Source organism: Carcharodon carcharias, chromosome 5 (assembly GCF_017639515.1).
Source record: "Carcharodon carcharias isolate sCarCar2 chromosome 5, sCarCar2.pri, whole genome shotgun sequence".
Lineage (NCBI taxonomy): Eukaryota > Metazoa > Chordata > Chondrichthyes > Lamniformes > Lamnidae > Carcharodon > Carcharodon carcharias.
Genome location: NC_054471.1, coordinates 16,303,826 through 16,319,069, shown reverse-complemented (window position 1 = coordinate 16,319,069; position 15,244 = coordinate 16,303,826). Strand labels below are relative to the sequence as shown.

Below are 15,244 nucleotides of genomic sequence, written 5' to 3'. Positions count from 1 at the left end.
AATTTTAATCACAATTGGTTGCACGGATGAACACATTTTGGTACTTTATAATCTGAAAATATATTCGCTTTCACTGAACAATGTTTTAATGCTGTCTTTCAGCTTCATTGACAGGCTTCACAAGTCCTCCCACTGCATCCCCTCCCCAACCCCCGCACCCACTAGCAGTTCAGCTGCATGCAGCCGGGCCATGAATGATTCCAGAGGGAGAAGTGTGTGTATGTGGCAGGGCCTTTCACAGCCTCATGCATGCACTCTCCCATACACACAGAGCCTTCATTCATCAAATTCATCTCACTTTCCCAAGCATTTTCAGTGCTGCCTGATGGGGTTCTCTTTCAGTTGTCCATCTGAGCTGTCCTGCATCTCTGCCCACCCACTGATCACGCATCCTGTGCAGCACCCATTCCCATCCAACATGAGGCTCAGCTCACTTTCAATTTCTGCAAAATGATAGTTGTCAAGTTTATCATTAGCTCCCCCATTCTTTCCCCTCCCCCAGTCACACATGTCCTTTCCTCCATCACTGTGGACCCCCCTGGCATCATCTTCCACTTCCCCACCATCATCGACCAATCTGAACTCGTCATTCCAGGATGTGCAGGTGAATGTTCCTTTCTGAGAATCCCACCCCCATCCATATTGAACTCCCCAACCTAATACTTCCCAACTCCATGGTCCATGTCTACCTCTAAGTCCCCACCAACTACCCACGCCATCCTTCCTACCATTACCAATGCACCTTCACCCTCCTACCCTACCAGCTCCCTCTGCCCCCTCTCACACTCACCATTCCCTCCTATCATGCCCACCCTCAGTTTGCTCCCTCATAGGTAGTTATTGATTCCACAGACCCCTCCCTTACATGTTCACCTGGACACCCCCCCACCCCCTTACTCCCTCCTCCACTCAGACACTTTCCTCTCTCCGAACTCCCCCCCCAGACACGTTCCCCACTCTGAGCTCCCTCCCTTACACCTTCCTTCACCCCCTTCTGCCCCATGCAGTATTCTCCCACATTCAACTTCCCTCCTCCCAACTTCATCACACTGACACCTTCATCCCCCCTTAAAATCTCACCCCCTGACACCTTCATTCCCCCCTTACCTGTCAATCTTATCCCCCCAACACCTTCATCCCCCCCGCTACCAACCTACCCTACCACACCTTCCACTTCCTCTCCCACTCACAGGCAGACTTCCCTCTCCCATGCTTCTCCCCACCGTGCACCTTCCTATCCCAGTCCCAGCTAGGCCTTCCTCTGCCACCTCCCTTGGTTCACTTTCCTCTCCCTTTAGACCTTTCTCTCCACCCCCCACCTCACCTCCCCCCACCGATCATCTGTAGCAGCCCATGGCCAAGACCGTGATATCCTGAAGCAGACCCAAAGCACCAACAGAGACCTCCCACCTTCCGAGAGCTGCTTCATGGCAGAGCCATGTGCATGAGGACCTACCCAGCATGCAATGCACATGTTTCTCCAGGGTCCGGTAGCTTTGAGGCCCCAGTATTTTCTTCTCCTCAGATGTCCCTGATCTGAGCAAGACCCTAATGGTTGTCCCGACTTCTGAACGTCACGCTTGTCCAGATGTGTTTTCAGCAGGCTGTTTTCCCGACGGCATAACAGTAAATCAGGTGTGGGGGACGATTCCAGTTGGGCGTTACTTTGCGTCCCATTACCGGATACAAATAGGGTCCACACGAGCCTCCAGTGGGATTCTCGTTCCGCCATGGCAGACACCATCCCTGTGATTTCACTCCGGTGTGAAACAAATTTCTGCCCCTCAAAGCCAAATTGATCCCCCTGCCCGCCATGACACCCACTGCCAATGAGACCGGACGATTCCACCCAGAGTTCCTGCCTTTTAATACTGCTACGTTTAAGGACTAAATTGTTCCTCATGCTCAGTCTCCACTGGCTTAGTACCGAATAGAGAGCTTTCACTAGCACCAAAATTCCATCAATGACTGCCCGTTAAAAATCGCTCCCTCCATGCAGTGTTTAGTGTCATTCATAATTCCTCAAGTAATGGATGCACCATGACGTGAAAAAGATCAAGGCTTGGACTGATAGGTGGCTAATAACATATACACCATGTAAGTACCAGGCAAAACATCTCAAACAAGAAAGAGTGCAACCACCTTCCATTAACAGTCAATGGCATTACCATCATAGAGCTCCACCATTGACATCATAGCGTCATCCTTGACTGGAAACTTAACTAGAAACTTAACTGGACCAGCCAAATAATGGCTACAAAAGTCAGTCAGAGACTGGGCATTCTGCAGCAAGTGGCTCCCTGCCTGATTCCACAAAGCTTCTCCACCTCTAAAATGGATTTCAGGGCTGTAATGGAAATCTCCCCACCTATCTGGATGGGTACACCTACAACATCACATAAGAAACATGACACCATCTGTGACAAAGCAGTGTGCTGGATTAGCAGCCCATCTACCAACTTAAGCATTCAGCCTCGTCATTGTCAGTGGACCATGCCTGCAGCGAACCTTCAAGTTCCCCTGCATGTCACATGCCATCCAAATTTCAAAATATATTGTCAACAATTCATTGTCGATGGGTCACAATCTGGGAACTCCTGATAGTATCTCTACCCTACAGACCACAAATGATCAAGAACATGGCCCACCACCACTTAGGGATGAGCAATAAACAGGCACAGTGCTGTAGTGACTATTAAAATAGTAGAAATGTATGTTTTGCACAGCTTTGGATAAACAGCATGGGGCTGGGATGAATTAGATACCTCTTTCGCAGGGCTGGCAAATGGCCAATGACCTCATTTAGTGCTGATTGGTTCTACATGATTTCAAATTCTAATGCATCAAAGGCAAAGCCACAATGCCATGAGAAATTCAATGATCTATCTAGAGTTGTTAATGTGAGAGATGACTTTTATACTTTCTGCTCACAGTTGCATCACTCAAGCTAATTAATTACCATGCTGATTTTCTCAAAACACCTTCCACTAACCACCTTCCCTGCCATTACCCTTCACTCTCCAACAATCACTGCAGCACATTAAAACATCATCCACCCCCCCCAACCCGCCCCCCCCAACTCACACTAAGGAACTTACTGGCATTTTGCACATCCCCAATTTTCATTGCTTCATCATTGGAGGCTTTGTTTTCAGCTACACAGGAAAACATAAGGATTTGGAGCAGGAGTAGGCAATTTGGCCCCTCGAGCTTCCTCTGCCATTCTATAAGATCATGACTGATCAGATTGGGCCCCAACTCCACTTTCCTGTCTGCCCCCGCTAACCCTTAACTCCCTTGTAAATCAAAAATCTAACTCAGCCTTGAATAACTCAATGACCCAGCATCCACTGCGTTCTGGGAACTATTGATCCTCAGAGAAAAAAAAATCTCCTCACCTCAGTCTTAATTTAGAGACCCCTAATTTTTACACTGTATCCCTAGTATTAGACTCCCCTGCAAAGGGAAACATCCTCTCAGCATCCACCCTGTCAAGTCCAATCAGGATCTTGTATGTTCCAACAAGGTCAATTCTCATTCTTCTAAACTCCAATAGCAAGAGGCCCAGCCTGCTCAACTTTCTTTCATAAGCGAACCCCTTCAGTCCAGGAAGCAGTCAAGTGAACCTCCTCTGAAAGCTTCCAATGCAACTAAATCCTTTCTTAAGTGAGGAGACCAAAACTATTTGAGTACTGGAGCAGGGATGTCTTGCTGCAATTATACAAGGCCCTTGGTGAGACCACACCTGGAATATTGTGTGCAGTTTTGGTCTCCTTACCTGAGGAAGGATGTTCTTGCTTTAGAGGGACTGCAGTGAAGGTTTACCAGACTGATTCCTGGGATTGCGGGACTGACATATAAGGAGAGATTGAGTCAGTTAAGATTATATTCGCTGGAGTTCAAAAGAATGAGGGGGGTTCTCATAGAAACCTACAAAATTCTAATAGGACTAGACAGGGTAGATGCAGGAAGGATGTTCCTAATGGTGGGGGAGTCCAGAACCAGGGCACACAGTCCGAAGATACGGGGTAGACCATTTAGGACTGAGATGAGAAATTTCTTCACCCAGAGAGTGGTGAGCCTATGGAATTCGTTACCACAGAAAGTAGCTGAGGCCAAAACATTGTTTTCAAGAAGGAGTTAGATATAGCTTTTGGGGTGAAAGTAATCAAAAGATACGGGGAGAAAGTGGGAACAGGCTATTGAGTTGGATGCTCAGCCATTATCATAGTGAATGGCGGAACAGGCTTGAAGGGCCAAATGGCCTACTCCTGCTCCTATTTTCTGTGTTTCTATGTTTTCATGTATACACAGTACCCCAGGTGCTGCCTCACGAAGGCCTTATACAGCTGTAGCAACACTTCCCTACTTTTATATTCAACTCGCCTTGCAATAAACATTCCATTTGCCTTCCTAATCACTTTCTGTACATGCGTACTAACTTTTTGTGTTTCATGGATCAGGACATCCAGATCTTGTAGCGTAGAGTTCTGCAGTTTCTCACCATTTAAATCATATACTGTTTTTTATTCTTCTTGACAAAATAGTCAAGTTCACTTTTTCCACAGTATACTCCAAATATTTGGCCCATCCACTTAACCTATGTGGACTCTTCATTCCCTCTTGACAACTTACTTTCCTAGCTATTTTTGTGTCATCAGCAAATTTAGCAACAACACATTTGGTTCCTTCATCAAAGTCATTAATATTGATCATAAATTGTCGAGGCACCAGCACTGATTCCTGTGGCATTCCATTAATTATAGCTTGCCAGCCTGAAATAGACTCATTTATCCTGACTTTCTGCTTCTTGTCAGCTAAACAACCCTTTATCCGTGCTAATATGTTGCCACCAACACCTTGAGCTCTTATTTTATGACCTTTGATGTGGTTCCTTATCGAATGCAATTTGGAAATCCAAGTAGACTACATCTTCAGGTTCCCCTTTATCCACCTTGCTTGTTGCTTCCTAAAAGAATTCTAATAAATTAGTCAAAAATGATTTCCCTTTCACAATAGGGGAAAGCAGTGGTATAGTGGTATATTCACTGGACTAGTAATCCAGAGGCCCAAGGGAACACAAGTTTGAATCCTATCGTGGTGAAATTTGAATTCAATAAAAATCTGGAATTAAGAATCTCATGATGACCATGAAACCATTGTCAATTGTCGTAAAAACCCATCTAGTTCACTAATGACCTTTAGGGAAGGAAATCTGCTGGCCTTATCTGATCTGGTTCAAATGTGAATCCAAACCCACAGTAATGTGGTTGACTCTTAAATGACCTCTGAAATTGTCTAACAAATCATTCAGTTTTGTCAAAAAAACTAACAAAACCTAAAAATGGAACAAAACTGGGCAGGCCAGCTGGCAGCCAAGGCACCAGAAATGACAAAAGCAAACTCAGCCCTGTTGACCCTACAAAGTCCTCCTGAGTAACATTTAGGGGCGTGTGCCAAAATTGGGAGAGCTGTCTCACAGACTAGTCAAACAATAGCCTGACATAGTCATCCTCACAGATAATGTCCCAGACTCCACCATCACCATTCCTGGGTATATCCTGTCCCACTGGCAGGACACACCCAGAGAAGGTATACAGTTGGGAGCGGGTTGCCCTGGGAGTCCTCAACATCGACTCTGGACCCCATGAACTCTCAGGGCATCAGGTCAAACAGGGGCAAGGAAACCCCCTGCTGATTACCATGTACTTCCCATGGTCAGCTGATACGAACATACGAATTAGGAGCAGGAGTAGGCCACTCAGCCCCTCAAGCCTGCTCCACCATTCAGTAAGATCATGGCTGATCTGAACATAACCACAAACCCACATTTCTGCTGGCCCCGATAACCTTTCAACCCTTGTTAATCAAGAATCTATCTAGCTCTGCCTTAAAAATATTCAAAGACTCTTCTTCCACCGCCTTTTGAGGAAGAGAGTTCCAATGGCTCACTACCCTCAGAGAGAAAAAAAATGTCTTAAATGTGCTTCCGTTTATTTTCAAACAGTGACCCCTAGTTCTAGATTCTCTCCACATCCACCCTGTCAAGACCCCACAGAATTAAGTTACCTCTTACTCTTCTAAATTCCAGTGGATACAAGCCTAACCTGTCCAGCCTTTCCTCATTAGATGACCTGCCCATTCTTGGTATTAGTCTAGTAAACATTCTCTGAACTGCTTCTAAAGCATTTACATCTTTCTTTAAATGAGAGCACCAGTACTGTACACAATATTCCAGGTGTGGTCTCACCAGCGTTCTGTACAACCTCCTCATTTTTGTAATCAATTCCCCTCACAATAACTGATAACATTCGATTGGCTTTCCTAATTACTTGCTGTACTTGCATACTAACCTTTTGCAATTCATGCACCAGGACACCCAAACCCTCAATCTCAGAGCTCTGCAATCTCTCACCATTTAGAAAATAAGCTTCTTTTTTATTCTTCCTGCCAAAATGAATGATTTCACATTTGCCAGCATTATACTTCATCTTTGCCCACTCACTTAATCTATGTCACTTTGTAGCCTCCTTATATCCTCTTCACAACTGACATTCCTAATTATCTTTGTGTCATCAGCAAATTTAACTGCCATTCCTTCAGTCCCTTCATCCAAGCCATTTGTATAAACTACAAAAAGTTGAGGATCCATGGCACTCCACTCGTCACATCCTGCCAACCAGGAAAAGACCCATTTATGACAACTCTCTGCTTCCTGTTAGCTAATCAATCTTCTATACATGCCAATATGTTACCCCTATACCATGAGCTTTTATTTTCTGCAATAACCTTTGATGTGGCATTGTATCAAATGCCTTCTGCAAAAGTAAGTATAGTACATCCACCGGTTCCCTTTTATACTCAGCACAAGTGACTCCTTCAAAGAACTCCAATAAATTGGTTAAACATGATGTCCCTTTTACAAAACCATGTTGACTCTGCCTGATTGCCTTGAATTTTTCTAAGTATCCTGCTTCAAAAATCTTTAATAATAGCTTCTAACATTTTCCCTATAACAGTTAGGCTAACTGGGCTATAGTTTCCTGCTTTCTGTTTCCCTCCCTTTTTGAATAAAGGAGTTATCTTTGCTATTTTCCAATACAATGGAATCTTCCCCAAATATGGGGAATTTTGGAAAATCAATAAGTATCCCTCCATGATGAGCACCACTTGGAGGAAGCACTGATGATGGCAAGGGCGCAGAATATACTCTGAGAGGAACTTTAATGCCCATCACCAAGAGTGGCTCGATAGCACAACTACAGGACAAGCTGGCCAAGTACTAAAGGACATAGCTGCTAGACTGGGACTGCAGCATGTGGTGAGGGAACCAAGAGGGAAAAACATACTTGACCTCATCATCATCAACCTGCTTACCGCAGATGCATCTGTCCATGACAGTTTCGGTAGGGGTGACCATCGCACAGTCCTTGTGGAGAGGAAGTCCCGCCTTCACATTGAGGATACCCTCCACTGTCTTGTGTGGCACTACCACTGTGCTAAATGCGGTAGATTTCAAACAGAACTAACAACTCAAGATTGGGCAACCATGAGGTGCTTTGTCCCTCAACAGAAGCAGAATTGTACTCAACCATGGCCTGGCATATCCCCACTCTACCATTACCACCAAGTCAGGGGATCAACTCTGGTTCAATGAAGAGTGCAAGAGGGCATTCCAGGAGCAGCACTAGGCATATCTAAAAATGAGGTGTCAACCTGGTGAAGCTATAACACAGGATTACTTGCATGCCAAACAACATAAGCAGCAAGTGACAGACAAAGTTAAGAAATGCCACAATGAATGGATCAGATCTCAGCTCTGCATTCCTGCCACATCCAGTCATGAATGGTGGTAGTCAGTTAAACAACTCACTAGAGGTAGAGATTCCACAAATATCCCCATCCACAATGGTGGAGGAGCCCAACACATCAATGCAAAATAGCTTCTGCCAGGATCAGTCACTCCTGACCTCATTACAGTCTTGTTCAAACATGGACAAAAGAGCTGCACTTCAGGGGTGAGGTGAGAGTCGCTGCCCTTAACATCAAGGCAGCCTTTGGCTGAGTGTGGCATCAACGAGCCCTAACAAAACTGGAATCAATGGGAATCAGGGGAAAACTCTCCACTGGTTGGAGTCATACCTAGCACAAAGGAAGGTAGTTGTGCTTGTTGGAGGTCAGTGATCTCAGCTCCAAGATATCACTGCTGGAGTTCCTCAGGGTTGTGTCCTTGGCCCAAATATATTCAGCTGCTTCATCAATGATCTTTCTTCTATCATAAGGTCAGAAGTGGAGATGTTCGCTGATGATTGCACAATTTTCAGCACCATTTGTGACTCCTCAGATACTGAAGCAGTCCATGTCCGAATGCAGCAAGACCTGGACAATGTCCGGGTTTGGGCTGACCAGTGACAACTAACATTTGTGCCACACAACTGCCAGGCTATGACCATCCATAGCAAGAGGGAATCTAACCTTGTCATTCAGCAGCATTACTATCACTGAATCCCCCACTATCAACATTTGGGGGTTACCTTTGACCGGAAACAGAACTGGACCAATCATTAAATACTGTGGCTACAAGAGCAGTTGGAGGCTAGGAATCCTGTGGCAATTAACTCACCTGCTAACATTCCAAAGCCTGTCCACCAATTACAAGGCACAAGTCAGGAGTGTGATTGAATATTCTCCATTTGCATGGATGAGTGAAGCTCCAACAACACTCAAGAAGCCTGACACCATCCAGGACAAAGCAGCCCGCTTAATTGGCACCCCATCCACAAACATTCACTCCCTCCACTACCATTGAATATTGGCAGCATTGTGTACCATCCACAGGATGCACTGCAGGAACTCACCAAGGCTCCTTAAACAGCACCTTCCAAACCCACGACCACTACCATCTAGAAGGACAAGGGCAGCAGATACATGGAACAACACCACCTGTAAGTGCCCCTCCAAGCAACTCACCATCCTGACTTGGAAATATATTGTCATTCCTTCACTGTCACTGGGTCAAAATCCTGGAACTCCCTGCCTAACAGCACTGTGGGTATACCTACACTACATGAACTGCAGCAGATCAAGAAGACAGCTCACTACCACTTTCTCAAGGGCAATTAGGGATGGGAAATAAATGCTGGCCTAGCCAGGACACCCACATCCCATGAATCATTTTTTTTTAAAATGGCTCTGCATGATTAAGTGCTTCCAGATGTCCTGCTATTACTTCCTCAATAAGGGATTCCAGCATTTTCCCTGTGACAGATGTTGGGCAGACTGTCATATAGTTTTCCTGCTTTCTGTCTCTCTCCTTCCATGAATAGAGGTGTTACATTTGTGACTTTCCTATTCATTGGGACGTTTTCAGAATCTAGGGAAGATCACAACCGTTGAAATTACTTCTTTTAAGATTCTAGGATGTGGGCCATCAGGTCCAGGGAACTTATTAACTTTTAGTTCTAATAGTTTTTACAGTACCTTTTCCCTGGTGATTATGATTGTTTTAAGCTCCTCTCTCCCTTTTATCTCTTGATTTTCAGGCATTAAGCTCTTCAATTCTCACCCCAAACCTCCCTGCATCTCAATTTTTCTTTCCTCCCTCAAAGTGCTCTATTAAACTTTGATCATTCTTGGAGTCATCTGCCATAATATCACTTTATGTGATCAATGTGAAATTTTGATAATGCTCCTGTGAAGCACTTGGGACGCTTTGATAAAAGTGCTATATAAATGCAAATTGTTGCTATTGCACCTGTCTTGCTTGCAACCTAACTGAACCAGGTACTCAGTGTCTTCAACATATTGGACTCAATGGAATGTATTGTAGTCCTGGACAACCATAGCTTTGGTAAGTGTCTGCAACTTTAGCAAATCATAAGGCCATAAGAAATAGGAGTAGGAATAGATAATTTGGTCCCAGAAGCCTGCTCCTACAAATTTGACTCGGAGTTGCTGAGCTGAGGTCTGAGTAAAGACATTTCGGAGCATCAGGGAGGAGAAGAGATACCTGAACACTTTGTTCCAGGAGTTAATCACACCCCCTAGTTTAGATAGAACTTTATAGCTGATTAATGGCAAAGAACAGGAGGTTGTAGCTGCCAGTCAAACAGGTATGAGAATCCAGCATGTAGTGATTATGGAACCTCAGCCTTTGACTTTGTCCAACAGGTACAAGGTGCTTGTGACCTGCACGGATGAGACTACAGGGTGGATGAGCAAATTGACCACGGCACCATGGTGCAGGAAGCCATTCAAGCAGACAGAACGAAAAGGAATGTGATAGTGATAGGAACAGTATAGTCTGGGGAATAGATACTTTGATAGATAGAATTTTGCTGCCATGACTGAGATGCCCAGAGGTTAAATTGCCTGTCTGGTGCCAGGGATAAGGACATCTCCTCATGGCCCAGGTGAACTTGGATTTGAAGGGAAAGGATCAAGTGGTCATGGTCCAAATAAGAGCAAATGCCATAGGTAGAACTAGGAATGATGTCCTGTTGAAGAATTTGGAGACTTAGGGTCCAAATTAAACTGCAAAACATCAGTGGTGATAATCTCTGGATTGGTACCTGGGCCACACACCAATTGACGTAGTGCCGAATGGTATGTTGGGAAATAAATAGAGGGAAACATTTAAAGAAACAATTCAAAATGTTCAACAGAAATACACTCCATTGTAAAACAAAAACTCAGTGAGTATGATCTATCTATGGTTCACTAAGGAGGCGACAGATAGTTTTAGATTAAGAGAAGAGGCTTATAATGTTGCAGAGAGTAGTAGTGAATCTGAAGCAAAACAGAAAATGCTGGAAAAACTCCCCAGGTCCAGCAGCATCTGTGGAAAGAGAAACAGAGTTAATGTTTTGAGTCTGTATGACCCTTCTTCAGAACTGAGAAAATCTGAAGAGTGCTTTCTGAGACTAGCAAAAGGAACAGCAAAAAGTTGAAAAAAAGAGAGAAAATAGAAAATGAGAATAAACTAGCTGAGAATATAAAAACAGGTTCAAGGTCGCTCCAAATTCACAATGCTCTGACAATTGCTTCAACTTAGCAATATGAGTCGCTATAGATTTGCCTGGGTCCCTCATCCTCATATTAAATTTGAATCTTTGCATAATGACTGATGGCCTGAAAATAACATTCATTAAATCCACAAGCTCATCAAATGATTTGGAGTCGGGCACACTTGCTGTGAGACTGCAAATAAGATTGTAGGTTTGACTCCCATAGACTCAAGAGAATTGCTTTGTGCTTTTCCTCTCCCTATATTTTGTTGGCCTGGAAATAAAGGCACTCAATGTATTGAGGCTAATCCCTTGTGATGGAGTCAAATGGGTCGATCCTTCCAAAGAGAGGCATATATTTTTTAAAACAAGATACTCACAAAACAAGTAGTAGGGCAGCGCCACGATTATTTATCCTCATTATCAGATGTAGAGACGTACAACCAAGAGGCTTCTTTAGTTGAAGAAACTTTTTTACAGAGCTGCTGGATTAGTTTCAGGCCTCTAGCGAGGCTACAATACACTCTCTGGACTAGAGAAATTCTGCCCCTTATAAGCTTCCCTGCAAGCGGTGCTGATTGGCTGGTCTGACCACGTTTGTTTTGTTAGAAACACAGTAGAATTGCCCTTGAGAACTGAGTGCCTTTCAGAGGGCATTTAAGAGTCAACAACATTGCTGTGAGTCGCATGTAAACAAGATAAGGATGGCAGATTCTCTTCCCTAGATGGGTTTTTACAACAATCAGCAATGGTTTCATGGTCATCATCAGATTTCACCATCTGCCGCAGTGGAATTCAAATCTGGGTTTCCAGTGCATTACCCTGGATTACTAGTCCAGTGACAATGTCACTACACCACTGCTTCCCCCTAAAGTTCAAACGTTTAGGGCTGAACAGAGAAGAAATTTCTTCACTCAAAAGCATTTGAATCTTTGGAATTTTCTACCCTAGAGAGCAGTGGATGCTCAGTCATTGAATATGCTCAAAACAGAGTTAGAAAGATTTTTGGATACTGAGGGAATTAAAGGCTATGGGCATAGTACAGGAATATGCATTTGAGAGAGAAGATAAGGAATGACGTTATTGAACAGATGAGCAGGTTTAAAGGGCCACAGAGCCTACTCCCACTCATATTTCTTATTTTCCTATGTTCCCATACTAAACAATCGAAGCAGTATGCTATAGATTGAGATAAGTGACCCAACAACCAATGGAATTCTGAAGAAATTTGTTCGCCCATTTGAAAATTGATTGAATTTAGGTCATAAGATTAGGAACAGGAATAGGCCCTCGAGCTTGCTCCACCATTTTTCAAGATCATGACCGATCTGAATCTGACATTAATTCAACTTTCCTACCTGCCCCCATAACCCTCGATTTCCTTATAGATCAAAAACCTGTCTAACTCAGCCATGAATATATTCAAAGAACCAGCCTTCACTGCTCTCTGGAGAAGAGAATTCCAAAGGCTAATGACCCTCAGAGAAAAAAAATCCTTTTCATCTTCATTTAAATGGAAGCCCTCTACCCTGCTTCCACAGGGAGTGTTGAAATGGATAGCATAAATGTATTTGAGGGGAAAATAGGCAAGCCTTTGAGGGGGAAGGGAATATATTGCTAAAATAATAGTTAGATGAGGATCAAAAATAGGAGAAGGCTTAAAGCAGCATAAACACTGGCATGGACTGCTCGGTCAAATGGCCTTTTTCTATTCTGTATAACCTATTTATGTAACCCCATGTATGTAATCAAATCAAAGCCCTGCAATCCTCAAACGTTCTAGTTGTGATTGATGGTGGACATCTAAACAATTAACAGGAGGAAGAGGAGGAGGAGGTTGCTCCATGATTATCCCAATCTGCAATTACTAGCAAGCCCCACCGCTTAGTCTAAAAGATGAAGGTGAAGTGTAGGCAACCGTGTTCAGTCAAAGGTGTCAAGTAGATGATGCATCTCTGCTTTCTGCTGAGGTCACTGCTATCACAGAAGGAAATCTTAAGGCAATTTTTTCAATCCACGTGAGATCAAGAAATGGTTGAGGGTACGGAATAAAGCAAAGGTTATGGGCCCTGACAACATCCTGACTGAAGAACTACTATGTTTCGAAACCAGGTTTTTCCAATCCAGCTACGATTCTGACATTTACTTTACAAAGTGGAAAATTTCCCAGGAAGTCCTGTCCACAAAAGCAGGACAAATCCTACGTAACCAATTACCAGACTATTAGACAATTCTCAATCACAGAATCACAGAATCACACAGTGCAGAAGAGGCCCTTCGGCCCATCGAGTCTGCACCAACACATGAGAAACACCTGACCTACCTACCTAATCCCATTTACCAGCACTTGGCCCATAGCCTTGAATGTTATAACATGCCAAGTGCTCATCCAGGTACTTTTTAAAGGATGTGAGGCAACCTGCCTCCACCACCCTCCCAGGCAGCGCATTCCAGACCGTCACCACCCTCTGGGTAAAAAGGTTTTTCCTCACATTCCCCACGAAACCTCCTGCCCCTCACCTTGAACTTGTGTCCTTTCGTGACTGACCCTTCAACTAAGGTGAGCAGCTGCTCCCTATCCACCCTGTCCATGCCCCCATAATCTTGTACATCTTGATCAGGTCGCCCCTCAGTTTTCTCTGCTCCAACAAAAACAACCCAAGTCTATCCAACCTATCTTCATAACTTAAATGTTTCATCCCAGGCAACATCCTGGTGAAGCTCCTTCTGCAACCCTCCAGTGCAATCATAATCTTCCTATAATGTAGTGACCAGAACACACAGTACTCCAGCTGTGGCCTCACCAAGGTTCTATACAACTCCAACATGACCTCCCTACTTTTGTAATCTATGCCTCGATTGATAAAGGCAAGTGTTCCATATCCATTTTCACCACCCCACTAACCTGACCCTCTGCCTTCAGAGATCTATGGACACACACACCAAGGTCCCTTTGTTCCTCAGAACTTCCTAATGTCATGCAAGTAACGGAAGGAACCATCAACAGTGCGATCAGGAAGCATGTGCTCACTAATAAACTGACCAGTGATGTTCAGCTTGGTTTTGCCAATAACATTCAGCTCCAAAGTTCATTACAACATTAGTCCAAATATGGACAAGATAGTTGAATTCCCCAAGCTAGGTGACATCAAGGCAGCATCTGACCAAGTGTGGCTGCAAGGAGCACTGGTAAAATTGAAGTCAATGGAAATTAGGGGGTAAGTGTCCACTAGCTAGAGTCATGAAGGAAGTCTGTTGTGGTTATTGGAGGCCAATCATCTCAACCCTCAAACATCACTGCAGCAGTTTCCAGGTAAGTGATCTAGGCCTAACCACATTCAGCTACATCTTCAATAACCTTCCCTCCATCACAAGGTCAGAAGTGTGGAAGTTCACTGATGATTGCATAGTGTTCAGTTCCATTCAGAACTCCTCCTCAGATACTGAAGCAGTCCATGTCCCCATGCAGCAAGAGCTGGAAAGCCTTCAGATTTGGCAATCACCATCCCCAACGAGAGAGTCTAATTTAATTTAACATCAATACCCCATCGCTGAATCTCCTACGATCATCATTCTGGGATCTTACCATTGACCAGAAATTTAACTGGACCAGTTAGATAAATATTGCAGCTGTAAGAGATCTCATATTTGACAGCAATTAACTCATTTCTTGACGCTGTAAAGCTACATCTAAAAGGCACAACTCATGAGTGTGATGAAATACTCTCCATTTGCCTGAATGAATGCAGCTCCATTACTAAAGACATCATTTAAGGCAAAGCAACATGCTTGATTGATACTCCATCTTCTAATTTAAACATTCACTCGTTCCACCACTGGCACCATAACTCAGTGTATTACACTAACTTGCCAAGATTCTTGACAGCTCCTTCCAAACCTGTGAATTCTACTACATAAAATAACAATGGCAGCAGGTGCATGGCAATAACAGCACCTGCAAGTTTCCCTTCAAGTTACATGCCATCCTGTTTGAAAATATATCACCTTTCATTCATCATCACTGAGTCAAATTTTGGAACTCTTTACCCCAACTGTAGTTGCACCTACACCACACAGTGAAAGACCACTCACCGACACCTTCTCAAGGGCAATTAGGGATGAATAGTAAATGTTGACCTGGTTGCAACACCCACATCACATGAATGAGCAACAAAAGCGATTGGACAGCGCGACTAAAGATCCAGCACAAACAGAATAGGTCACAAGGTATCCCTACA

At 44.0% G+C, this 15,244-nt stretch overlaps 1 protein-coding gene across 1 annotated transcript in view; it reads right to left on the bottom strand.

Moving 5' to 3' along the window:
- LOC121278115 (dynein heavy chain 8, axonemal-like) overlaps nt 1–15,244 on the bottom strand; it is a 1,831,678-nt gene that overhangs the window by 942,290 nt on the left and 874,144 nt on the right. The gene's annotated exons all lie outside the window — the stretch shown is intronic.